The 27,124-nt window shown below is 49.2% G+C and overlaps 1 long non-coding RNA gene across 1 annotated transcript; it reads right to left on the bottom strand.

Moving 5' to 3' along the window:
- Window positions 540–4,937, bottom strand: LOC110257414. Its single transcript, XR_002339976.1, has 4 exons — window positions 4,827–4,937; window positions 3,634–3,724; window positions 3,317–3,452; window positions 540–1,589 (listed from the first exon to the last, which is right to left on the bottom strand). It is a non-coding gene; the product is annotated as an uncharacterized LOC110257414 (long non-coding RNA).

Below are 27,124 nucleotides of genomic sequence, written 5' to 3' on the forward strand. Positions count from 1 at the left end.
CCTTGAAAAGGCCATTAAAATACTCCTTCCTTTCCAAGGGCCTATTTCAGTGAGGCCAGATTTTTTTTTGGCTATGCCCATGGCATGCGGAAATTCCCAAGCCAGGGATGGAACCTGCACCACAGCAGCAGTGACAACCCCCTTCACCACAAGGGAACTCCCAGATTTTTTTCACACACTTGAACCAGGACAACGCAACGGATCAAATGCAGGAGATGTGAGACTGTCTGTCTCTGATTCACCTTAATCTTTTCAGAGAAATTCAACATAAATTGATGTCAAAAGAATTAAGGTAAGGAGTTCCTGTCGTGGCGCAGTGGTTAACGAATCTGACTAGGAACCATGAGGTTGCAGGTTGATCCCTGGCCTTGCCCAGTGGGTTAAGGATCCGGCATTGCCATGAGCTGTGGTAAAGGATGCAGACGCAGCTCGGATCCCGTGTTGCTGTGGCTCTGGTGTAGGCCAGTGGCTACAGCTCCAATTAGACCCCTAGCCTGGGAATGTCCATATGCCACGAGAGCGGCCCTAGAAAACGCAAAAAGACAAAAATAAATAAATAAATAAATAAAGGTAAAACTATGCCACTCTTCTCATGTCTTTTTCTTGTTCTGGAAATATTGCTATTTTCTGTTAAAGACATGATTTGCATGGATACAGAATAGGTTATTGCTATTAAAAAGGGATTCATAAATATTTAGCTGTTTTAACTTCTAATACAATCCATATTGATGGAGATTGCCCACACTAACCAAAGTTCTTCGAGGGCTTCCAAAATTTTTAGGTATGTAAAGGAGTCCCAAGATGGAGCAGTTTGGTACCCACTGCTCTATCGGGTGCTAAGAACAACTATCTACACTAACTACACTGGTTATAACTAACACTGTTCACCTCTGGCAGAGAGGACACTGTGACTCAGAGACGGGACAAGATGACACCCCACCACCACCATGAGACTCAACCAATTGATGGCACAGATTCAAGACACACCCCCTCTCCCCCACGGCCGCACCATCCACACAGCCCCACCTTCCTCTGCATGCACCTGTTCGGTCCCCTCCTCCAAGGGAAAATGACAGGGATTGATTGATCTCAGGGATCAGCTACAAACAGTCCCTCCATGTGGCCATGTTAATCAGCTTCTACCAGCCAGGATCTGGCCCGTTTGAAAGGTTTATAGCAACAATGTGGTGTTGATTTATTTCTCCTTAATAAAAAAGTGATCAAGTGAAACCTGCATCTATCATTCTATTTATCACTCGGAGTGATTTATGAACTAATTATACTGGCCGTGGCCGCTGGCTCTAAGTATGGACAGTGGGGGGAGGTGGGGTCAGCAGCACAGCCCTGGACACGCCCACGCACCCACCCTCTTCATCCAGCCTCACCACTCACACACGCAGTGAGACTCAGCTCTCCCAGGGTGGGTGTCGAGACGCTGATGAGAAGGGGGATGGGGAAGGAGGGAGGGGCTGTCCCAACCCTGCCAGGCACTCCTTCCTTACCTTGTCCCAGGTGCCGGCAGCTCTGCCCCTCAGCTTCCTCCTGGTTCTCTGGAGGGAAAGGGGGTCTCCCAGATCTAGAGGGTCTGACTGGTTTGGGGAGGGAAAAGATGAAAGACCAAAAGGAGATTCCAGGCTAATGGGAAACTGCCAGAGGTCCCCCTCTTCTCCTCCTTGCTGCTTCGGGTAGTGGGTAGTGGGTAGTGTTGTAGGTAAAACACAGGACACCCGGGTAAGTTTGCATCACAGATAAACAATGAACTACTTTCTAGTGCAAGAATGTCCCCTGGGAGTTCCCGTGGTGGCTCATTGAGCTAAGAAGCCAACCCAAGGAGTTCCCGTCATGGCTCAATGGTTAACGAATCTGACTAGGAACCATGAGGTTGTGGGTTCAATCCCTGGCCTCGCTTAGTGGGTTAAGGATCTTGTGTCACTGTGAGCTGTGGTGTAGGCCGGCGGCTACAGCTCGGATTAGACCCCTAGCCTGGGAACCTCCATATGCCACGAGTGCAGCCCTAGAAAAAAAAAAAAAAAAAGGAACCCAACCCAAACCAACCCAATGAGGATTCAGGTTCCATCCCTGGCTTCACTCAGTGGGTTAAGGATCTGGCATTGCTGTGAGCTGTGGTGTAGGTCGCAGTTCGGCTCAGATCAGGTGTTGCTGTGGCTGTGGTGTAGGCTGGCAGCTGCAGCTCTGTTTCAACCCCTAGCCTGGGAACTTCCGTATGCCAAGAGGGCAGCCCTAAAAAGAAAAAGAAAAGAAGAAAAAAAAAAAGAATGTCCCAAATACTGCATGGATGTCCTGAAAAATCTGGCAACCCCAGCCACAGAGCCGTGAGGCATCTGGTAGGGTGTTCAATGGACTGGAATTGCCACGACGCTCAGGGTCCGCTGTACCCCTCTGGGTCCTGTGGGCTCCAGTGGGGGCTCCAGGCAGATGTGACTTCTCAGAGCTGATGGGAGGGACTCTCAAGCTTCCTGAGCTTTATCTGTGAAACTCGAGCCCCCCACCTAGTTCCTGTCCTTCCCCCAAGGGGCTGCACAGGGTGGTGGGGGTGGTTGAGTCTGTCCTTCACCAGCTGCACTACAGAGGACTGTCTGGGGGCTGTCATGGCTGGGCCCCCACCCCTCTCTGAAGGTCAAGTTCCCTTAGTCCTCTTGGGAAAATAACCACTCTAAGTTCAACCTTCTTCTTTTTCTTTTCTTTTTTTTTTTTTTTTTTTTTTTTTTTGTCTTTTTGCTACTTCTTGTGCCGCTTCCGCGGCATATGGAGGTTCCCAGACTAGGGGTCTAATCGGAGCTGTAGCCACCGGCCTACGCCAGAGCCACAGCAACACAGGATCCAAGGTGTGTCTACGACCTACACCACAGCTCATGGCAACGCCTGATCCTTAACCCACTGAGCAAGGGCAGGGATCAAACCTGCAACCTCTTGGTTCCTAGTCGGATTCGTTAACCACTGCGCCACGACAGGAACTCCAACCTTTTTCTTTTTCATCATCTTTCCTGAAACACCGGGTTTGGGGTAGGAAAAGTCAGAAGGTAAGATGTCACAGCCTTTGTGGGAGAGCACGGCGCCCTATGTGTTGACACTGAAAGTAAGTGTACGCAGCCATCCTGCTCCCAGGCATCCAAAGGAGGAACACGCTCCAGTCTTGCACGTGTAGGAACACGGGCATCCGCCAAAGCGCCATTTCCATTAACCCCAGAAAGAGCAGAAGCAGCCCCGAGTCTATCAGAGGAGAACTAGGGAAGCAGACGGCGACACAGACAAACTACCCTGGAGTAAAAGGAAGGAGGAGAAGATATTTACTAACCTGTCAAGATTTCCAAGATGTACTGCTTTTAGAAAAGAGCAAGTTGAAGAGTTCCCTAGTGGTGCAGCAGGTTAAGGATCAGGCGTCGTCACTGCTGTGGCTCAGGTTTGATCCCTGGCCCAGGAACTTCTTCATGCTACGGGGATGGCAAAAAAACAGAAGCAAACTAAAACAAACAACAACAAACAGAGCAAGTTGAGGAACATTCTAGACTAGGGTTTCTCCGCCTCGGCTCTCTGTCTTGACATTTTGGACTCAATATGTCTTTGTCGTGGGGGCTGCCTTGGGCACTGAAGGATGTTTAGCAGGGTCCTGACCTTCACCCACTGGTTGCCAGTAGCACCCACTCCACCAGCTGTGACGATCAAATACATCTCCAGACGTAGCCGAATGTCCCCAGGGGGCAACCTGCAAGGAAGAACCATGCTCGGGTCATGAGGGATGCTTACGTGAGCAAAAGCAAACACCAAAACCCGCGTTTCTGCAGGAACTTGGGTAAGTTTGTGTGTGCACAGAGAATGTCTGGCGGGCAAGCCTCTGGACTGGGACCAGAGTCCCCTCTGGGGAAGGGCTGGAGTGTGGCTGAGGAAGAGGAGGCTCATGGGAGATTGCCACCTTATTATATTATGTTTGCCAATGAGGACATATGCGTTTCTCCCTTTCTTGTCTAACAGGGGAAAGAGAGGGGAGAGGAGAGAAAAGGAAGGAGGGGGGAGGGGAAGAAGGAAGGGGAAGGGGGGAGGAATAAAGAAAGGAAGGAAGGGAGCTCCCATCGTGGCTCATTGGAAACAAATCTGACTAGTATCCATTGAGGATGCAGGTTCAACCCCGGCCTCGCTCAGTGCGTTAAGGATCCAGCGTTGCGGTGAGCTGTGGTGTAGGTCGCAGACCCAGCTCAGATCTGGCATTGCTGCGGCTGTGGTGTAGCCCGGCAGCTACAGCTCTGATTCCAACTCTAGCCTGGGAACCTCCATATGCTGTGGGTGCGGCCCTAAAAAGACAAAAAATAAATAAATAAACATAAAAAGAAAGGAAGGAGGGAAGGGAGAGGGAGGAGAGGAGGGAAGGAGAGACAGGGGAAGCAGGGAGAAGGGGGGAGGAGGGGACCCCAGAAGCCAGATCGGTGGAAACTCCGTGCTGCCTTTCCTCTCTGGTCCTCACTGTCTCAAGCAAATAAGGAGTCCCGTCGTGGGCAGTGGTTAAAGAATCCGACTAGAACATGAGGTGCGGTTCGGTCCTGCCTTGCCAGTGGGTTAAGGACCAGCGTTGCCGTGAGCTGTGGTGTAGGTGCAGACGTGGCTCGGTCCTGCGTTGCTGTGCTCTGGCGTAGCCGGTGGCTACAGCTCCGATTCAACCCTAGCCTGGAACTCCATATGCCGGGAGCGCCCAAAAGTAGCAAGAAGACAAAAAAAAAAGCAAAATAAGGGACCGCACACGCACAGGTTCCTCCGCCTGCCGCTCAGCCCAGGCGAGCCCCAAGGTGACCCGGCCCTCCCTCCAGCCATCCTACCCACGCGGCCCAGCGGTGACACAGAGAGAACAGACCCCAGCTTGGCCCCCTTCTCCCTCTCAGCACCTCTAACTGATTAGCCTCGTGGGGGAGGAGGCGGAACAGGGTCTGGTCAGCCGCCCAGCTCCACGCTGAGGACGTGGTCGAGGCTTGATTAAATAATTACACAGAGCCTACTGAGTAATCACACGTCTCCAGAAACCAGGAGCACCTTCCGAGGAGGCCCCATTAGGGATGCGGGGGCGTGTGAGTGAGTGTGTCTGTCTCCTGCCTGTGAGCAAATTATCATCAGGAAGCCTCATTTGCAAAATGCATCCAACTCCCCCCTCTTACTCCATCCCCCCCAAACCCAGGGGGTGTGAGGTAAGGCCTGTTCCACCACCCAGGACCCTGAGGCTCAGAGCAATCTGGGGCTGGTTCAAAGGCCCAGGAGGAGGGTGGGGCAGATCCAGCTCCAGCTGACCCCAGGGGGCTGGTGCCGAAGGAGCTCAGGAAGTTGGCAGGGCCTGGACAAGGTTCAGAACAGAAAGATCCTAAGAGAGATTTTGTTCTTTGTTGTTTTCTGTTTTGTTTCCCCACTGGGACCGTTTTTCTCCTTTCAATTTTTGGAAAACAAACCCAAACCTGGCCCATGAGACTTCCTGATGGAGCAGCCCAGCGTGTGGAGTGAGAGGAGGGTCTTGCCTGCAGGTGCCCAGGTCCCCACCCCCAGGCCACCGGAGGCTGCGGGATGAGGGGGCTCAGCTGGTCCGGGGGCTCTGCTCCCAGGCTGACCCCCTGGTCTTCAGTGAGCTACACCCTCTCCAAGGCAAGGGCCGCGGGGATCTGGATGGACAGGAACCCCTTCCAGCCCCGGGGTCTGGTTTAACTGGGCTCTCCTCCGAGGCCCGCAGGGGGATGCCCGCGGCTGGCTCCTGGTGGATCCAGCTCCCCACCAGCCAGCCGGCCTCATTGGCTCCTCCTGCCGGAGCAGCCCAAATTCATTAATAATGATTAGGGTCTCCTAAGAAGAGGCTCGCAATCAAAGGGCCATTAAAATTAAGTGCTGGAGGAGCGTGGGGCGGGGGAGGGACGCAGAGAGGAGGGTGGAGGGGGTGGGGGATGGGCTGGCAGAGCTGGGTGTCCGTAGCCCCTTCTCTGCTCTGTCACCTCCTTACCACCACACCACCTTGGGTTGGTCACGCCTCGTCCTCAGTTTCCAGGATGTGAGGCTCAGTTTCTCTGAGATGGAGGGGTCAGTGATACCCAGCTGGTGGGGGAGAAGTCTGGGGTGACCCTAAGATGAGGCTCCGGGACTCTGAGGGAGTTAGAGGAAGGGGAGAGAGGATGCCCCCCTGCCAGGTGAGACCCCCGAGAGTGGGTGGCCCAGCTGTGCTCACTCAGGTCCCTGGCACCGCACTCGGCCCTCCTCAGTCCCAGCATCCCCAGGGCAGGGCCACCACCCTCTTCTCATCTCTGGGCAGGAGCAGAGCCATCAGGAGTGGCATGGGAGGGGCGAGCAGGGGACCCAGGTTACCCCTAGACCTTAGAGGAGGGGGCTTCCCAGCCCCCAGCCCTTTCCACCCCACGCCCTTCTGCTTCCCAGAAGGCCTTGGGTTGCAGAAAGGAGGCCCCGGTCCCCCACTCACCCTCCACCTGAGTGGGTGACAAGAGTCTAAGACGTGGCCCGCTGCTGGCAACAGGACCTCCAAGGTGGAGTCCCACGCACAGGCTGAGAGATGCACCCCCTTCAAGGAAGAGAGTTCAAACAGGAGTAAAGGAGGGAAGCAAGGAATTAAACGGACTCCTGCAGCCTGTCAGGTCTGGCTCTTCGCTGGGAGGAGAGACGTCAAAATTCCAGAAGTGCTGCACCCCCGGTTGATGTGGCGTTTAATCCCCCTTGAGGACAGGAAATGACATTTTACAAAGGCCCCTCTTATGTGCCCAGCACTCAATCTTGTTGCTTCATCCGATGACCGCAAGGATGCCACCAGGCTGGAATCAGTCATTCCCATTGTACCGAGGGAAGATCTCAAAGACCACGCAGCCGGGGTGTCTGGGACGGTCACGGTGCCAAAGCCAAGATTCAAAGCCAGGAGCACTGGGTTCTGACTCACTTCCCCTCCCACCCTAACACTTGGCAGCTAGGAGATGGGCGATGACACCCGTGGTGACTGCAGCTGACACTTCCCAAGACGCCCCCCCCCTTTTTTAATTTGAGAGAAGGTGGGAATGTTTTTTTGTTTGTTTGTTTTTGTTTTTTTAACATTTCAGCTACGATTTCCTTCATTTGAAGTGAGATTCCTTCCTGAATTCCTTGGATTGAAAGCAAAGTTTCCTCCAACTTTTTTTTTAATGGCCACACCCGCAGCATATGGAAGTTCCCCAGGCCAGGGATTAAATCCAAGCCACAGGAGTTCCCGTCGTGGCTCAGTGGTTAACGAACCTGACTCGTATCCATGAGGACGCAGGTTCAATCCCTGGCCTCACTCAGTGGGTTAAGGATCCGGCATTGCCATGAGCTGTGGTGTGGGTCGCAGACTTGGCTCGGATCCTACATTGCTATGGCTGTGGTGTAGGCCAGCAGCTGCAGCTCTGATTTGACCCCTAGCCTGGGAAGCTCCATATTGTGCGGGTGTGGCCCTAAAAAGACATAAATAAATAAATAAATCAGAGACACAGCTGCGACCTATGGGTTAAAGGACCTGCCAGCTCCTTTAACCCACTGAGCTGGGCCAGGAATCGAACTTGTACCTCCACAGTGACCTGAGCCACTGCAGTTGGGTTCTTCACCCACTGTGCCACATGGGCCAGGCTCTCTCTGCAGATGTGAATCTCTCCATTCTCCCCACGAATCCAAGAGGCCAAGACCCTCGTACCATTTCAGAAGGAAGACACCGAGGCACAGGAAGTTAAATGACTGGTCCAAGATCACAGACAGGGACATGGCCGAGCCAGGACTCCACCTGACAGGGCTCAGCCTTGCCCTCCATGGGCCCCACTGGCACAGTGCTTGGAAAAGAGCAACAGATCCATAAATAAATACTGGACAGAAGCGGGGATTGGTAGCTGTAGGGAAAGATAACAGATTAGCAGAGCAGGTGGGTAATGGTCAAGAGGGGCTGTTCAGGGAGTTCCTGCTGTGGTTCACTGGGTTAAGAACTTAACTAGTATCCATGAGGATGTGGGTTTGATCCCGGCTTTGCTCAGGGGTTAAGGATCTGGCGTTGCTGTGGCTGTAGTGTAGGTTGTAGATGCAGCTTGGATCTGGGGTTGCTGTGGCTGTGGTGTAGGCCGGCAGCTGTGGCTCCAATTCAACCCCTAGCCCAGGAACTTCCATATGCCATGGGTGTGGCCCTAAAAAAAAAAGGAAAAAAAGAAAGAGGGGGCATTCAGAGCAAACTGTGTGGGTTCACATCCCAGCTCTGCCACTTTTTAAGTACAACAATCTTCTTGATCTGTCTCTGTGTCCATTTTCTTATGTGAAAAATGACTAATAATAGTTCTTGCCTAACTAGGGTTCTTCAGAGAAACGAGTAAGTTAACCATGCAGCCTGGCACCAGCTGAGAGCTCACAGAGGCTGTGGACTGACTGGCCCACAGCCCAGCCCCAAGGTGTTCTTATGAGGCCACCAAGGATGGTCAGCCTCCACAGGTGCACAAGCCCTAGAGTGAGCACCTCCTTAAATGCTGCACCCTGGGCACCTCGCTTGCCTCACCCTAGTCCCAACCCTTGTCTGCGCCCTCCTTTCGACCTGGGCTTCCCCAGTCTCCTGGGGTCCTGCTGCCTAGACCCAGAGGACAGGGGCTCTCAGACAGCCCTGCAAAGATCTCCAGTCTGGTAACAGTAAGATCCCCATCACTGAGAAGTTAGAGCCAATGGCCACTTGGAGCCCTGCAAACAGGATGCATGGAAGCTGGAAACCACCTGAAAGCTGGAAACCACCTGAAAGCTTTGAGCGCGCTGATGGGGCAAGCAGCGCTGGTGTGAATGGTCACAGCGCCACCTGGTGGTATGTGGGGGATGGCCCAGCTGCCCCCGCCTCGCCCAGACCCAGGGCATCCTCCAGCTCCCCCTCCCCCCTTTGCCCCCAAGTGTTTCTCACAACTGAGGCATTTAGATATTTAACAAATACTAATCGAAGTCCTAATCAATACCAAGCACTATTGATGAACGGTTTTCTTCCATTATGTAATTGAATCCTGACAACCCTCTAAGAAAGTATCATTATCCTTTTTATAGATGAGGACACTGAGGCTCAGAGACTCAAAGTTACTTACCCAAGGTCACACAGCCAGCAAGGGGCAGAACCGGGATTTGAGCTCAGACATTCTGAGCCTAAGCCTTAGGGGATTCAGTAAGAAAGGAAATAGGCACCTCCCCTAAAAGCTCCCTAGAGCTTATCCCGTTTGAGCACAGACATCACAAATTCTGCATTAGGAGCTAGGGATGAAGAAGGCGATCAGGTTCCTGCCTGAATCAAGCTTGTGGGAAGGACAGATATTAACCAAATCATCACACGGGTAAATACACAACAGTGACAAAAGACCTGAAGGAAAAGTATGGGTTCTGAGACTGGACATCAGGGTGCCTCCCTGGTCTGGGGGTAGGTGCCTCCCTGGCCTGGGGGCGGGGGCATCTTCCCTGAAAAAGTGATGCCTTGAGCTGAGATCTGGAAGAGGAGCAGGGCTTACCCAGGCATTGAGCAATCCTTTGCTCATTAGCAAGTGAAAGCAGTGTGGCAGCCATCCATGTTTTGTTTGTCTGGTTGGTTGGGGTTTGTTTTTTTGTTTTGTTTTGTTTTGTTTTGTTTTCTGTCTTTTTAGGGCCATACCCATGGCATATGGAAGTTCCCAGGCTAGGGGTTGAAACAGAGCTGTAGCCTCCAGCCTACACCACAGCCACAGCAACTCGGGATCCAAGCCTCATCTGTGATCTATGCCTACACAGCTCACGGCAATGCCAGATCCTTAACCTACTGAATAAGGCCAGGGATCGAACCCACGTCCTTATGGATACTAGTCAGGTTTGTTACTGCTGAGCCATGACGGGAACTCCCTGTCCATCTGTGTTGGCATTATTTTGTTACCCATATATGAATCCATAAAGAGGGGCTCCCTTGTGGCACAGCGGATTAAGGATCTGGCATTGCCACTGCAGCAGCTCGGGTCACTGCTATGGCTCAAGTTCGATCCCTGGCCCAGGAAACTATCACATGCTGCTGATACGGCCAAAAAAAAAAAAAAAAATCATGAGTAATTCATGAGTAATTTTGCAACTTGAATACTCCACATCGTTCTTCAGATCTTTGCATATCAGATTCATTTTAATAAGGAGGCCATCATGCCATTGACGCTGTCCACATGCACTGTGATTTATCTATCCACGGCCCTGCTGATGGCCTTTGAGTTGTTTCCAATTGTCATGCCTAGAAGTTCCCGTGGTGACGCAGTGGTTAATGAATCCAACTAGGAACCATGAGGTTGCAGGTTCGGTCCCTGCCCTTGCTCAGTGGGTTAAGGATCCAGCGTTGCCATGAGCTGTGGTGTAGGTTGCAGACGCGGCTCAGATCCCGCGTTGCTGTGGCAGTGGTGTAGGCCGGCAGCTACAGCTCTGATTCGACCCCTAGCCTGGGAACCTCCATATGCCACGGGAGCGGCCCAAGAAATAGCAAAAAGACAAAAAAAAAAAACAAAAACAAAAACAAAAAAACAATTGTCATGCCTACAAACAGTGCTACAGTCAACTATCTCCAAGCAGATGCCTCTTGAAGTGTACATATGTCAGCGTTCCCCTGAGGCGAGGGTCTGTATTCCTTTAAATACCTTTCACCATCATTTGGGTGGGGGTGGGGAAAAATGTTTCCTTTTTTTTTTCCCCCCTTTTTAATAGCCACACCTGTGGCATATGGACATTCCTGGGCTGGGAGTCAAATTAGAGCTGCAGCTGCAGGCCTATGCCACAGCCACATTGAATCTGACCTATGCTGCAGCTTTTGGCATCGCCGGGTATTTAAATCACTGAGCAAGGCCAGGGATCAAACTTGTATCCTCATGGACACTGTTGGGTTCTTAACCTGAGCCACAACAAGAACTCCTAAAAAAAATACATTTCTATTAATAAAAAATGTATATGAAAACAAATGCATTTACTAGTTCATTTACCCTGACTGAAGCCGGGTTAAGTTTCTGAAACACATTTGCTAAAATGTTTCCCACATTTCTGTAGATTTCCTTCTTTCTTCCCTTTTTTTTTTTTTTTTTTTTTTTTTTTTTGTCTTTTTGGTATAATGTTTCCAAGATGGACAACTTCTTAGAAGACATACTTAAAGGGTTCTAAATGATGTGAGGTTTTTTTTGGTTTTTGGTTTTTGGTTTTTTGGGTTTTTTTGTCTTTCTCTCTTTCTTTTCTTTTCTTTTTTTTTTTCTGTCTTTTTGCCTTTTCTAGGGCCGCTCTCGTGGCATATGGAGGTTCCCAGGCTAGGGGTCTAATTGGAGCCGAGCCGCTGGCCCACACCAGAGCCACAGCAACTCGGGATCCGAGCCGTCTCTGCGACCTACACCACAGCTCACGGCAACGCCAACAAGGCCAGGGATTGAACCCGCAATTTCATGGTTCCTGGTCAGATTTGTTAACCACTGAGCCATGACAGGAACTCCCATGTGAGTTTTTTTTTAAATCACTCATTTCATAAACAGGACCACCTTTTACAAGCCTGATTTCAAGATTTCAGCTGAGAGCTCTGTAGGCTTCAGGCTGGCAGGTCTCAGGCAGGTGGCACCCCTAGGGTAACACCGGGTGAAGACGTACATTATCTGGAGGCAGGTGGCTCCTTGGAGGAGGGGCTTACCTTTCCACGCAAGCATTTGCGCGCTGCAACAGTGTGCATGCTGCCCAGTCTATGAGGTGCTTTACGGGAAAACCTGAGTTAACCAGCGCCGTGCTTCATGTGCTCTGGCCCCTTCACCTGGCTCCAGGTGCATGTGTAAACTCCACGAGAGGTTTCTAGAGCATCAAGTCTGACACAGACATTGTAGTCCATGGAAGGGGGGTGGAGGGGCGTGAGGGGGCGGGGCAAGGGGGGTCCTCAGTTCTCATCAGCCCCTTTTCAGAAATTGCCTCTGATTCTCAGAACTATGGCTAGTGAATGGTGAAAGTGACTTCGCGACCAGGTCTCACTACCTTCTCTCGTAGATTCACTCACCGGGCACTCCCTATGGTCCCCCTCTTGTCCAGAAATAAGCTGAGCAGAAAGTCTAATCCCAAGAGACAGGGCATCTGATCCAGCAGCAGTTCCAACATATGCCACCAGGTGGCAGCACAGATCCCACTCTGGCCCTAGGCTCTCGGTGGCCTGGGGGTCCACTAGGACCCTCAGACCTGCATCCCCACCCTGCCTTGGGGTGCCTCTGTCTGTCTCAGCTGTGTGACTCACTCTGGGTCCCCCTGTCCCCATCAGAAAACCCCTCCAACTGGATAGAATACTGCAGTCACCTAAGGCACAAGGAATCTCCTGAGCCCTCAGAGAAGGCTGTTCCATTACAACACACTGGAGGTACACAATGGAGCTACCAGGCAAGCCTGGAAAGCTCAGCAGGTGACATGAGGAAGCTCAGGCCTGTGTACAGCAGAGAGACAATCTCCAGAGCCCAATCATGTCACCCTAGCCCCTGTCCCAGCCTCTGTCCTTTCCTTCACCTGTGGCCCCAAGAAGCTGAACCCAAGGGTCATTGGTCTCTGGCCACATGCCAAGCCCTGCCTTCTCTGTCCACCACTCCAGGCAGCGCTGACCTCACTGGCCCAGCTCCCTACACACTCTGCCTCAGCAAAGGGGAGTCCCACATGAGGCCCTATGTCTCTAGACCAGCACAGATCCATCTGATGGCCCCTGAGATGCTGTCTCTGGCCTGGATTCTGGCCCTTGGTGCCCTGATACCTGGACAGGGCAGACCAGCCAATATGAGAAGATGAGCAAGGGTAAGCCATGACTCTGGAGACCCTGCCCTGAGCCTGAAGCCTGAAGCCAGAGTTCACCTCTGTAAGCACTGCCCTGAGCACAGTGCCTGGCACATAGTAGAAAAGTTCTTAGAAAAGAACTGTGAAATAAGTAAAAAATATAGTAATTGGATGTCTTCCCAGAAGAGAACCCGAAACACCTGTAAAGTGTTTTACCATTTTCAAGGCACTTCCCGCAGTGATCTCATTTCATTCCCCCCACCAAGCTACAGAGTAGGTACTATTATTACCCCACATTACAATGTGTTCCTTCCCTCTCATTGCAGTAACAAATTACCGAGAGGTAACACAACACAGATTATGCTCTTATGGTCCTGGAAGTCAGAAGCCCAAGGCAGATCCCACGTGCTAAAATCAAGGTGTCTGCAGGGCTGTATCCTTCTGGAGGCTCTGGAGAATTCATTTCCTTGCCTTTCCCAGCTTCTAGAGGCTGCCTGCAATCCTTGGCTCATGACCCACTTTGTCTTCAAAGCCAGCAATTATCCCATCTCTCTGACTAAATGCCTTTAAGGACTCCTGTGATTAGATTGGGTTTACCCAGATGATCCAGAATAATCTCCCCATCTCAAGGTCTGCAACCTTGATTGTATCTGCAAAATCCTTTTTTTTTTTTTTTTTTTTTTTTTTTGCCACACCAGCAGATGCAGAAATTCCTGGGCCAGGGATGGAACCTGCACCACAGCAGTGGAAGGGAACTCCAAGCAAAGCCCTTTTTTTCCACGAGAGTTAACATATTCACCGATTCCAGGGATTAGAACATGAACATCTTTTGGGGTGGGGGCGGGGGGCAGCAGGAAGGGTAGGTATTATCCAGCCCAGCACATACAGATTCAAAATCAGAGGTAAATTAACTTGCACACCCCTCCCAGCCTGTGACTAATGAAGTGGAATTCAAAGCCAAGTTTGGGGGGCTGCAGAATCTGAGCTCTTTCTTCTCTCGTTGCCAGTATAAATACCCAGGGTCTCAGGACCACTTTTTAAGAGCCAGAAAGGCTGAACAGCCCAGCCCCCTGAAGAGTAAATACACCCTCAGAAGTTCCCGTTGTGGCTCAGTGGTAACAAGACTGACTAGTATCCATGAAGACACACGTTCAATCCTTGGCCTCATTCAGTGGGTTAAGAATCCAGAGTTGCCATGAGCTGTGGAATAGTTCACAGACTTGGTTCAGATCCTGGGTTGCTACGGCTGTGGCTGTGGCTGGCAGCTGTAGTTCCAATTAGACCTCTAGCCTGGGAACTTCCATATGCCGCACATGTGGCCCTATTAAAAAAAAAAAAAAAAAAAAGTACACCCTTTCTTTTATGTTTAAAAAAAAAAAGTCGTGGGAAAACTTTCACTTTATTTCCGTTTAGTTTCATTGTTTCAACATAAATACAGTTGATTCTTTTTTTTTTTTTTTTTGTCTTTTTGCCTTTTCTAGGGCCGCTCCTGTGGCATATGGAGATTCCCAAGCTAGGGGTCTCATCAGGGCAGACAGGTACACCAGAGCCACAGCAACGCAGGATCTGAGCTGCATCTGCAACCTATACCACAGCTCACGGCAACACCAGATCCTTAACCCGCTGAGCGCAGCCAGGGATCAAACCCGCAACCTCATGGCTCCTAGTTGGATTCGTTAACCACTGCGCCACGACGGGAACTCCTAAATACAGCTGATTCTTGAACAAGGTGGGCCCAGTAGAGTTGAAAATCCTCACCTAACATAGTGTAATTGACCCTCAGTGTCGGCTCTTCCACGTTCAGAGATTCAACCAACCACGAATCGTGTAGGATATATTTAGCGAAAAAAATCAGCGTGTAAGTGGACACATGTAGTTCAACCCTGTGTTGTTCAAGGGTCAAATGTACATCATATTCAACCAGAGGGAGAAAGGATTTGCCCACCTTGTACGCAGGAATAGGAGAGTGGGCCTGCTGCTCCCATCTCTGGACTTTAGGCTGCCTCTCTCTGCGATTAAACAACTAGCCAGCAGATGGCGTGCCAAGTTCACAGCAGGCTTCTCACCTCTGGACCATGCCTTTTCTGGGGGTCCAGGGGTGGCCCATGTAAAAAGGGTCTTTCTCTTCTCTTCTCCAAAAACCCAGTCTAGTAGGAAATGCCCAAGGGGGTCCCAGCAGGGCAAGGCAAAGGGACAAAGTCCAGGGACTCACGCAGCTTCAGGGCAACCAGTTTGGGAGCCTGCACTACTTCCTGCCTCATCCTCTGAGGCAGCGGCAGGGACCCGAAGGCAAGCCGGCTGAGTCAATGAGAGCGTCAGGCTTATCTGCAGAACAGCAGAAGGGAGGAGCAGCTGTTCTACAGGACGCTTAAGATAAGCCGACACCTTACATACTTTTTTACACGTTTATTTTTTCATCTCATCTTTCCTGCGTACCTATAGGGGACCTGGCATTAAGCGTAGGAAACTGGCTGGGGAGAGAGCACCATGTCCACGTCGGTTTTTAATCTCTCCAAATATCCACAAAAATAAACAGGGCAAATTAGCAAAAGCAAAGCTCATGGACAACATTTGTGTCAAAATTAGGTGGTAAAGTTACCCTCACGAACACCGAAGTAACAGGAGTGGGGGAGCACAACCCGGTAGCCGCCTACGTGTTATCAGCTGCCTTGGAGTCCCCCTCCCCCACCTCCACCCTCGAGGCGATTCCTGGCTTGGCCTCCTCAGAGGGAAGCCAGGGGGTGTCTGCTGGACCTGACAAGAGGACAGCCCCCAAATAGCCGGCAGGTATTCAATGGTATTGAGTGGAAAGCATGCAGGGACAATCGGAGAAAAGCAACTGAACCTGGGAGGGGTCTCTCTCACTTCCAGAGGAAGAGAGGGCGAGGGTCCTCAGGACCGACCACAAACGCAAAACTGCTTGGTTCCGTTCCAGGACAAGGTTCCACAATGAAAAGGACATCCTTGGAGCCGGATCTAAATAGAGGCTTGATTAAGACCATCAGGAGGAAGGAAGACGATCCAGATGGAAGTGGCGGAAGGAGATTGCTCAGGGAGACCCCGGAAAGCAAAGGGGTCTCCACGTGCAAACTTGAGGAAGGGAGGCTTTCTTCCCCCGCCCCTGGGTTAGAAATGCAAAACAGAACGTTGCCTTCAAGTTCAAGGAAAATAATTCCACCTAAAAACAAGCAACAGGAGCTCCCGCTACGGCACAACGGGACAGCAGAGTCTTACGAGCTCTGGGACGTGGGTTCAATCCCCAGCCCCGCATGGTGGGTTAAAGCTCTGGCGTTGCCGCAGCTGCGGCTTAGGTCGCGACTGCGCCTTGGACCCGATCCCTAGCCCGGGAGCGCCAGATGCCGCTGGGCGATCAAAAATGAAAAACAAAAAAACAAAAAACAAGCAACAGAGCAGTCTGGAGGTCAAGTCTCATACAAAGTTAATTTAATCAAAAGAAGACTCAGGAGCAAAATAGCATCCCTAGAAATAGCATAAACATGCCAGCAAGACCTTTCTTCAGGACAAAATCAAAACCATAACCTTCTATTTCAAAATGACCTAACAGACACGTTTTTTAAAGTATGAAAGACTGAAAGAACAACATAAACTAGAATTAGAACTTTTTTTGTTTTTGCTTTTGGTCTTTTTGCCTTTTCTAGAGCCGCTCCCGCGGCCTATGGAGGTTCCCAGGCTAGGGGTCGAATCGGAGCTGTTGCTGCAGGCCTACACCACAGCTCACAGTAACGCCAGATCCTTAACCCTGAGCAAGGCCAGGGATCCCCGCAACCTAGGCGGATTCGCTAACCACTGAGCCAAGATGGGAACTCGTAGAATTAGAACATCTTAATTAGAAGGCAGAACTCAGGAAAGAATTAGAAATACAAGTGAAAGAAATCCTTTTAGAAATGAAGGTTAAGGGAGTTCCCAATGTGGAACAGCAGGTGAAGGATCTGTGTGGTCTTTGCGTTGGCACTGGGGGGCTGGGGAGGCGTGGCGGTACTTTCATAGTAGGGTAAGGATCCTGGCATTGCAGCAGCTGGGATTCAATTCCTGGCCCAGGAATTTCATATGCTTCAGGTGCAGCCAAAGAAAAAAGAAAGAAATGAAGGCTAAACCAGAAGAAACACAAGAGCAAATTAACCCAACCTTAAGATCATGTCTTACAAGAAAAAGGTGAAAAACAAGTATTTTAAGTCGACAATAAATGAAGAAAGGTTGGTGTTTTAAAAAAAAAAAATTCTAGAGAAAGTGACAAATATTGAAATTAGGCAAAGAAGTTCCAACATACAAATAATAAAAAGTCCCAGAAAGGGAGTTCCCGTCGTGGCGCAGTGGTTAACGAATCCGACTAGGAACCATGAGGTTGCGGGTTCGGTCCCTGCCCTTGCTCAGTGGGTCGGGGTTCCGGCGTTGCCGTGAGTTGTGGTGTAGGTCGCAGACGCGGCTCGGATCCTGCGTTGCTGTGGCTCTGGCGTAGGCTGGCAGCTACAGCTCCGATTCGACCCCTAGCCTGGGAACCTCCATATGCCGCGGGAGCGGCCAAGAAATAGCAAAAAGACAAAAAAAAAAAAAAAAAAAAAGTCCCAGAAAGAAAACCAAAGCAAGAGAACAAATACGAAAAATTGTTAAGCAAGAAAACCTACTGAAAATTTTTTTAAGTTGAAATTACCTATTAGAGGAGCATACTGTGTACCTGAAAATATCAACCCTGCATAATCAGACATAGTCAAGACATTCTAATAAAATGACTGAACTCCAAGGAAAGAGAAAAAATCCTTCAGGCTTCTAGATAATAAAATAATAGCCATGATAATGAGAATAACTGAATTATAAAGTAAATTAGAGTATTATGATGCATTTCAAGAATAATCCTTTATGCCTGAAGAAAACAAAGTCATATACTTAAGATATTCAAGAAAGGAAAATGTAAGTTAAAAATTTTATGTCCAGGAGTTCCCTTGTGGCACAGGGGGGTTAAGGATCCAGTGTTGTCACTGCAGAAGCTCGGGTTGCTACTCTGGCACAGGTTCAGTCCCTGGCAGAGGAATTTCCAAATGCTGCAAGTATGGCCAAAAAAATAAAAATGATAATTTTATGTCCAGCAAAACTGATTTGTAAGTAAAATGGACTCAGATAAATTATGATGAACATAAAAGAACTCAGGGAATATTGTTCTCATGAGCCTTTCCTGAAGAATCTACTAGAGAACTTGTTTCAAACAACCAAAATGACTAGAAAGAGGGGAAGAAAGACTGGCAGTTAACATTAAATATATTGTTACTGGGACAGCTCAGATCAATAGAGTTGAAAAGAGGTAGTACTGCATGCACTGAGTACGTGCTCTGACAGTGTATCTATGAGACCACAATGAGGGAGTTCCCGTCGCGGCTCAGAAGTTAACAAACCCAACTAGTATCCCTGAGGATGTGGGTTTGATCCCTAGCCCTGCTCAGTGGGTCAAGGATCTGGTGTTGCCATGAGCTGCGGTGTAGGTCACAGACGCATGTCAGATCCTGCATTGCTGGCTGTGGTGGAGGCCAGCGGCTACAGCTCTGATTCAACCCTTAGCCTGGGAACCTCCATATGCCAAAGATGCGGCTCTAAAAAGACAGAAGACAAAAAAAAAAAAAAAAAAAAAAAAACACAATTAAAATATGGAGAATGGAAAGAACATATATTAAGAAAAAAAAATTTCTCTTTTTAGGGCCACACCTGCAGCATATGGATATTCCCAGGCTAGGGTCTAATTGGAGCTGTAGCTTCTGGCCTACACCACAGCCACAGCAATGCCACATCTGAGTGGCATCCGCAGACTACACCACAGCTTGCAGCAATGCTGGATCCTTAACCCACTGAGCAAGACCAGGGATCGAACCCACATCCTCATGGCTACTAGTTGGGCTCTTAACCTGTTGAGCCATAATGGGAACTCCAACAAAAAAAAGTGTTTTAACCGTTTCCAGTAATTATGTTGGTGGTGGTATTACTGTCATCATTTTGAGACTACTGTATGTGTAATTTGGAATAAGGCATAAGTAATTGCGAAATATTCTAATTCTATCATCTCCTATGTCCTCGAGAATGTGATTCTCAGTATGGAAAAAAGGAGAAATATGATGCAGAAAAGATTAAATAAAAATCCTGAATGGGAATCGGAATTATTAGTCCGAAAGCTGGGTTCTTTCCTCAGGGTTTCTGGCTAAGGAGTGTGTGTGATAAAACATATTTCTTCATAATCAAACCAGTAGCAGTGTGCTTCCCTACCATGTGGATCATGAAATATCATTTCCCTTTTTGTTTTAATTTTAAATAAAAGTCCTTCTTGGAGAAAGGCTGATTCCACATCTGAAACAGAAAATGTGCAAGATGAATCTGGTACCTCTTGTCATACAAAAAGTCAGAAACCTCTCAGGCACAAGGAGGGTTGTATCAAAAGGACTCAAGGGAGTTCCCCTTGTGGCTCAGAGGTAATGAACCTGACTAGTATCCATGAGGACGCAGGTTCAGTCCCTGGCCTCGCTCAGTGGGTTAAAGATATGGTGTTGCTATGGCTGTGGCGTAGGCCAGCAGCTACAGCTCTGATTAGACCCCTAGGCTAGGAACGTCCATATGCTACAGATGTGGCCCTAAAAAAAAAAAAAAATGGACTCAAGAGCCAGCTTGAGGTAGGTTTCCCTGGCATGGGATGATAGAATGGGACAAGTTGAGCTTCAAATAATAATAATAATAATAATACTTGTAAATTATTGTAGCCCATCAAATATGTTTAAATCCAAGTGTTCATAGTGATCTTGAAAAGAAATTAATTAATTGGTTTTCTTCCAAGGATAATAAAAAACAAATTCATTCTCTTGAAAACTAGTGAATGTGGAACTCCCATTGTGGCTCAGCAGGTTAAGCACCCAGCATAATGTCTGTGAGGATGCATGTTCGATCCCTGGCCTCACTCAGTGGGTTAAGGATCCGGTGTAGGTTGCAGATGTGGCTCAGATCTGGCATTGCTGTGGCTGTGGTGCAGGCCAGCAGCTGCAGCTCTGATTCAGCACCTAGCCTGGGAACTTCCACATGCCACAGGTGTGGCCCTAAAAAGAAGAAGAAAAAAAAGAACTGGTGACTAAAGGGAAAGACTCTAGCATGTGTCCTGCCTTTCCTCTATGACCTGCATCCCTGGGCAACAAAAAGTCAATGAGAAGCATCTCTTTCTAAAACTCTCTTTTCCATGGTTAAATGAAAGACTAGGATAGGAACGCTGCCACAAGCAACCCCAGTGAATTCAGAGACAGAATGATAAGAGGATCAACAGCTGCTAAAATAGAAAGGGAAACCACCCAACAGCATGAGCCAGGCACGAGATGAAAGCACACACGCCCACACAAGCCAGCTGAAGGGATTAAACCCAGGTCTGACCAAGCCTCTAGAGCCAGCGCCAACATCCAGCAAGCAGAGGACAGAGGAACATGCCGAACAGCACCATGTGGTAAGATCAGCAAAATCCAGACTGGGAAACTCTATGGGCCAAATGGTGTTCCCTCAACAAATAGCTTGTAAGGAAAAGAAAGGGTCAAGTGACACCTCTAGATTGAAAGGGAGACATTAAAGATGTACCCTTTTTTTGTCTTTTTAGAGCCACATCTGTGGCATATGAAGGTTCCCAGGTCAGGGGCTGAATCAGAGCTGCAGCTGCCAGCTTATGCCACAGCCACAGCAGTGGCAGATCTGAGCCTCATCTGAAACCTACCCTGCAGCTTGTGGCAACGCCAGATCCCTTAACCCACTAGGCGAGGCCAGGGATTGAACCCACATCCTCAAGGATACTGGCCGGGCTCTTAACCAGCTGAGCCACAACAGGAGCTCCTATGTGTCTTTTTTTAACGGGCAAGTCTAAACAGTATCTGGGGATACACACTTAAGTGGTAAAATATTGCAAGAAAATGATTACTATAAAAGTCAGACTGCTGGAGTTCCCGTTGTGGTGCAGTGGTTAACGAACTAATCCGACTAGGAGCCATGAGGTTGCAGGTTCGATCCCCGGCCTTGCTCAGTGGGTTAAGGACCCAGCATTGCCGTGAGCTGTGGTGTAGGTTGCAGACACGGCTCGGATCCCGAGTTGCTGTAGCTCTGGTGTAGGCCGGGCGACTACAGTTCCAATTCGACCCCTAGCCTGGGAACCTCCATATGCCTCGGGAGCGGCCCTAGAAAAGGCAAAAAGACAAAACAAACAAACAAACAAAAGTCAGACTGCTTGTTCATAGGAGGGGAATGCGATTGGAAAGGGCCACCTGGAGACAAATGGGGTAGATTGAGCTTGCAAATTTCTACTTATTACCTTGGGAAATAGTTACAAAGATATTTACCATAAGATGATTCATTAGGCTATATATTTATTTCGTGTGGTTTTACTTTACAATAAAGATTTTCTTAAAAAAGACTGAAATGACAATGAATGAACCACCCTAGTAGGTCTCATTGTTCCCTTTCGTTGGATGACAAAGAGACAGCTCAGAGAGGAACGCAGTGTGCCCAAAGCCACCCAGCTGCTAAACCACCAGCTGGGCTGAAACCCGAGTGAGATTCATCTGTTCTTTTGACAGTTGCTGACACCTGCGGAGTTGGTCGCTGGACAAACAGCTGAGTTCAAACAGCCTGGCTGTGAATCCACCTGCCGTGTGTGGGAGTGACACCGGGGGCATGTGTAAGGGACATTTGTGGGTCTTGGTACCCAGCTGGGTGTGGTCGCATCACACCCATGTGTGCAGGGCCCATATGGTGTTCTCAGAAGCTGTGCCCACATAGCTTATCTCTCCTCAGACTCTGGACATGGAAATGCCTTTGACCTCACCTGACCATCTGATGAAATTTCGCTTCTGTTTCTCAACACCTCCCAGAGTGTTCTGTCCCCTGGAGAGGAGGGTGGTTCTAGGAAAGGGTCCTGGCCTGAAACTAAGAGGTCAGCTTGCTCCCCTGCCTTGCTCCCCACCCCATCTTGCAGGGGGGGTGCAACGAGGAAGAAGCTCTGCAGGCTCGGGCCCTCCTTGGTCTGCCCTGGTTTCTGTCACCCCAGCATTTGACACTCAGCCAGGTAGAAAGCAGAGGCACAACATATGTTTGTTGAATGAATAAGTGAATGAATTTAATATATCATTTTAATCAATACTTTAAAAATATATCATCTTTGGGGTTCCCCTGGGGGCACAGCAGGCTTAAAGATCCAGCATTGTCACTGCAGCGGCTCAGGTCATTGCTGTGATGCAGGTTCAATTCTTGGTCCCAGAACTCCCAAAAAGAAAAAAGCATATCACCTTTTGCTCTAAAATGGGAGTTATAATAATGCCTGTCCTCAGGGTCATTGAGGAGACTGAACCTGCTAATAAATGTAAAACCTTTAGAATAGGGTGTGACATGAACTGAGCCCTCAGCGAGTTATTCCTGTGACTGAGAGAAGTTTAAGTTTAGGACTCAGTCAGTGTAGGATTAGGGGTCAGGATGGGGCCAGGGTCAGAGGTTAGGGGGTGGAGAGAGCTAGTTTAGTCTGCAGTTAGGATTAGAGGACCAGTTTGTGGCCAGTCAGCAGTCAAATTTTTTTTTTTTAAATGGCTGCACCTGCAGCCTATGGAAGTTCCTGGGCCAGGGATTGAATCCGAGCTGCAGCTGAGGCAACACCGGATCCTTTAACCCACTCTGCCGGGTCAGGGATGAAACCCACACCTCCACAATGACCTGAGCCATCACAGTGGGATTCTTAACCCGCTGCGCCACAGCAGGAACCCCTGCATTCAGATTTTAAATTAATTGTCTATTTGTTTATTTATCTCCATGTTGTTCCAGAAGGACTCAAGGCAGCTCTTAGGAACCCCAGCTGCAGACATTGGGAAAGAGGGATGGAAGTGGGTACGATCCTGACTTGGGGGCACTCCAGGGCTCTCTTGGCAGAAAGCCACGAATGGGTGACCAAACCCCAGGGATGGCTGGCCACTCCAAAGTCCACAGCCCGGAGCCCGGCAGAACCGGCTTCATGCAGTTCTAGTGAGAAGTCCGTGAGTTAACCCATCAAAGTACCAGCACACAGTAGGTTAATGACCATTTGATATTATCATCAGAGCACAAGGGGGTCTGCTTTGAACATGCAGTGATCAGTGCGGGTCAGCATCCTCTCACTGGCCAGACCAGTACAGCCTCTCTCTGTGAGCAAAGCACCCCCCCACCCCGCCGCCTCCCCAGAACCCCACCAATGGATCAGAGCCAGCAGAAGTGGATTCAGTGGCATCAGGGTAGGATGGCCAGATCTACTCCATCAGGGTAGGATACCAAAGTCCACTGGTTTTGACCTTGCTCTGTCCTCAGTATACACCCGGAGGGGTTCTCCTGGTTCCAGGCTCTGCCAGACCAAACCCCAGCCCCCAGGACACTTCTTTTCTTTATGTTGTTGAATATACTTAGCCAGATGGGGAAAAGGCCACAAGCCCTGTTTCAAATGCTGTGCGTGTGTGTGCGCGCGCGCGTGCGTGCGTGCATTAGTTTTCCTGTTGCTACTGTAACAACTTAACCACTTGAACAACACATAGCATCATAGTCCTGCAAGTCAGAACTGGACTAAAATCAAGGTGTTAGCAGAGCTTTGTTTCTTCTGGAGGCTGGAGGGTAGAACTGGTTCCCTGCCTCTTCTAGCCTCTATAGCCGCCGGCATTCCATGGCCCAGGGCCCTCATTCACCTTTAAGCCGGTAATTGCTTCCTGTTCTCACATCTTCTCTGACTTTGACCCTGCCCACCTCTTATCAGGACCTTGTGATTCCACTGGGCTCACCTGGATAATCCCAGATAATCTCCCATCTCAAGATCCTTAACCTAATCACATCTGCAAAATCTTTTGTGCGTGTGAGAGAACATACTTATGGGGTCTGGGGACCAGAACAGGGACATCTTGCTAGGGGAGAGGGGGGCACACAGCATTTTTCGGCCTAGCACAAGAGCCTAGTGTTATAAACTCCTAAGGTGCTATGATTTCTCTCTTCTCAGCTCCACCTATTGGGGCCACTTGGAACCAAGAAATCAGCCCCATTTTTCAGTCCAAAGAAATTTTGGCAAAATGTCCCATCAGAAGATAAAGGAAAAAAGTGGAGCATCCCTTTGGATCCTTTAGAGTTTGGAGAAGAAATGACGCTCGCCTCCCTGGGGTCCCAACATACACTTCTGATACCAGCCAAGGGCACAGCCAAGGATAAGGGGACAGTGGCCAGTATCAAGCTTCGGCTGCTGGGGAAATCCAGGCCAGGAGAGATTTTGCCACACTTCTGTGCTCACTTGTGATTAGAAAGGTCATTTCTTTACCAACTGAAATGGCCCCCAAAAAAGAAATGGCCGAGGGACTTTTTTTTTTTTTTTTTTTTTTTATTGCCACACCTGCAGCATATGGAAGTTCCCAGGCTAGGGATTGAATCAAGGCTAGAGCTACAGCCTATACCACAGCCACAGCAAGAGTAATGAGGGATCCGAGCTGCATCTGCAACCTACACTGCAGCTTGGGGCAGTACCAGATCCTTAACCCACTGAACGAGGCCAGGAATCAAACCCACATCCTCATAGACACTATGTCGGGCTCTTAACCCACTGAACCACAACAGGAACTTCACAGGGACCATTTGGAAAGCTGCCTTCCAGCTCTGCAAAAAGCAAAAACCAGACCCAAACAAAAAAAAAAAAAAGCCCTGAAGAGCCTAGAGTCCCAGATTCACGTTCCCCCCTCCCACTTTATCTGACTTGCTGGCTCCAGGTCTGGACTCCGGGGTTGGATATGGTGCAGGAAACACGAGGCAGAGGTGCTCAGAACACCTTCCAGCCCCCAGTCTGCGCAGGCCGCCACAGCTGGGACCCATCAAGTATCCCTCCTGTAAAAACGGTTCTTTTAGCTGAAAGTCATAAATCTCCTCTTGTTTTAGTGACAGCTTGATTGTTGCCTGTGCTTGCGGGAGACACACACATAGGAAGCGGTCAACCTTCACAGTCGGAAGGGGGAAGTCGGTCACATGCCAAGATCGGAACCTGGTCTATTAATTCCCAGGCAGGAGTGTGAGAAGAGGCTGTGCTGGGAACTGGAGAGCTCACCAGTGACCAGACAAACGCAGGGTATCAGCAAATGTCATGCCTGGGAGCCGTCCTGTCTCCATCTGGAGCCTTAGCAGTTTTCTGCTCCAAACAGACTTGACTGGTCTTTGCACGGAACTCTCAAAGCCAACCTTGTTACTCTTATGTCCATGTTCCTGAAGTGGCCACTTCCCTGTAGCCCTTAAGAACTGGCAATTCAAGAGTGAAAAGGTGGAGTTCCCACTGTGGCTCAGCAGGTTAAGAATCCAAAATAGTCTCTATAAGGATGCAGGTTTGATCCCTGGCCTCCATCAGTGGGGTTAAGGATCCAGCATTGCTGCAAGCTGTGGCTTAAGTCAGAGATGCAGCTTGCATCTGGTGTTGCTGTGGCTGAGGTGTAGGCCAGAAGCTGCAGCTCTGATTCGATCCCTAGCCTGGGAACTTCCATATGCTGCAGGTGGGGCTGCAAAAAGAAAAAAAAAAAAAAAAAAGGTGTTCCCATCGTGGCACAGTGGTTAACGAATCCCACTAGGAAGCAAGAGGGTGTGGGTTCCATCCCTGGCCTTGCGCCGTGGGTTAAGGATCCCACGTTGCTGTGGCTGTGGTGTAGGCCGGCAGCTGCAGCTCCAATTGGACCCCTAGCCTGGGAACCTCCATATGCCACGGGAGCGGCTCTAGAAAAGGTAAAAAAAAAAAAAAAAAAAAAAAAAAAAAAAAAAAAAAGAAGGTAGAGAAATAGAAACAGAGGAATGGGAGAAGGAAAGCTGAGAGCAGCCACTGGTCAAGTTAGTGTGGATAGCACTGCTCAGGGTCCTAGGCACTGGGGAGCCTGGGCCACAGATCTGGCTCTGAGCTTCTTAGCAACCACTGTGAAAAGAGCAACAAGATCCATCACACAATTCATAAGCCCTGTCAGCTAAAAGCAAAAGTGTTCCCCCAAGGAAAATGCTTGTTCCTAGTACTAGGTTGTGGAAGAAATTTATTCTGGGGTTGTCATGGAGAGGCCATGACAAAATGAATGAACACTGTCCTTGGCAAGATCCTGACAATAAATCTTGCAACTGGTTTCCTAGGGCTGTTTCTAATAAGTTTTTTGTTTGTTTTTTTGTTTTGGGGTTTTTTTTTTCTTTCTTTTTTTGGCAGTACCCATGGTCATGCAGCAATTCCCAGGCCAGGGATTGAACCCGCATCACGGCAGCAAGCAGAGCCTCTGCAGTGACAATGCCAGATCCTTAACATGCTGTGCAACAAGGGAACTCCTCTAATAAGCCTTCTTAATGAAGGCCCACAGTATAAGGCTGAAGGCCAGTTTAGTAATAAGAGTGGCTTCCTAGGGAATCCTCCAAGGTTAAGTGCTTCAAAACATCTGTTCAGCTAAGGGTTACTAAGGATAAGCAGGTAAGTGATGAAGTGGTCCCTTATGAGGGTATGTATTTGGGAGATGTGTCAGTGTTTGCTTCCATGCTTCCTACAAGTTGGCAGCTGGACCCAGAGACTTGATCAGACTTGAGTTTAATCCCTTTGGCTAGATTCTCAGTGGGTTTGTGAAACATAAACACTAATGAGTATGAACTATCAATAAGTATGCACAGAAATATGGATGAATTTCACCGACACAGTGTTGAGCAAAAGAAGCCAGACATCAAAATGTATATACTGTATGATTTCAAGTATAATTGACCTGGAGTTCTCTTGCGGTGCAGCAGGTTAAGGATCTGGCGTCGTTACTGCATCAGCTCAGGTTTAATCCCTAGCCGAGGAACTTCCACATGCCACGGGTGCAGCCAGAAAAACAAAACAAAAAATAAAATATCCAATACAGCTGACCCTTGAACAACATGGGGGTTGGGCTGGCAACCCACAGGCAGTCAAAAATCCCCACACAGCTATCACTGCCTCGAAAATGAAGCACTCCCCCAAGGCAGGAAGCTGAAACCCTTTGGACAGAATCGGGACTCAAGCCCTAGTTTTTGGTTTTGTTTTCTTTTTTAAAAAAAAATTTGGGGAGTTCCTGTCATGGCTCAGTGGAAAGGAATCCGAGTAGGAACTATGAGGTTGTGGGTTTGATCCCTCGCCTCACTCAGTGGATTAAGGATCCTGCATTGCTGTGGCTGTGGTGTAGGCTGGCTTCGATTCGACCCCTAGCCTGGGAACCTCCCTATGCCACAAGAGCAGTCTAAAAGGACAAAGAAAAAAAAAAAGAAAAAGAAAAGAAAAGAAAACTCAAGTACTATACTTATTGAAAAAAAAATCCACATGTAAGTGGGCCAGAGAAGTTTGAAC

Source organism: Sus scrofa, chromosome 17, assembly GCF_000003025.6.
Source record: "Sus scrofa isolate TJ Tabasco breed Duroc chromosome 17, Sscrofa11.1, whole genome shotgun sequence".
Classification (NCBI taxonomy): domain Eukaryota; kingdom Metazoa; phylum Chordata; class Mammalia; order Artiodactyla; family Suidae; genus Sus; species Sus scrofa.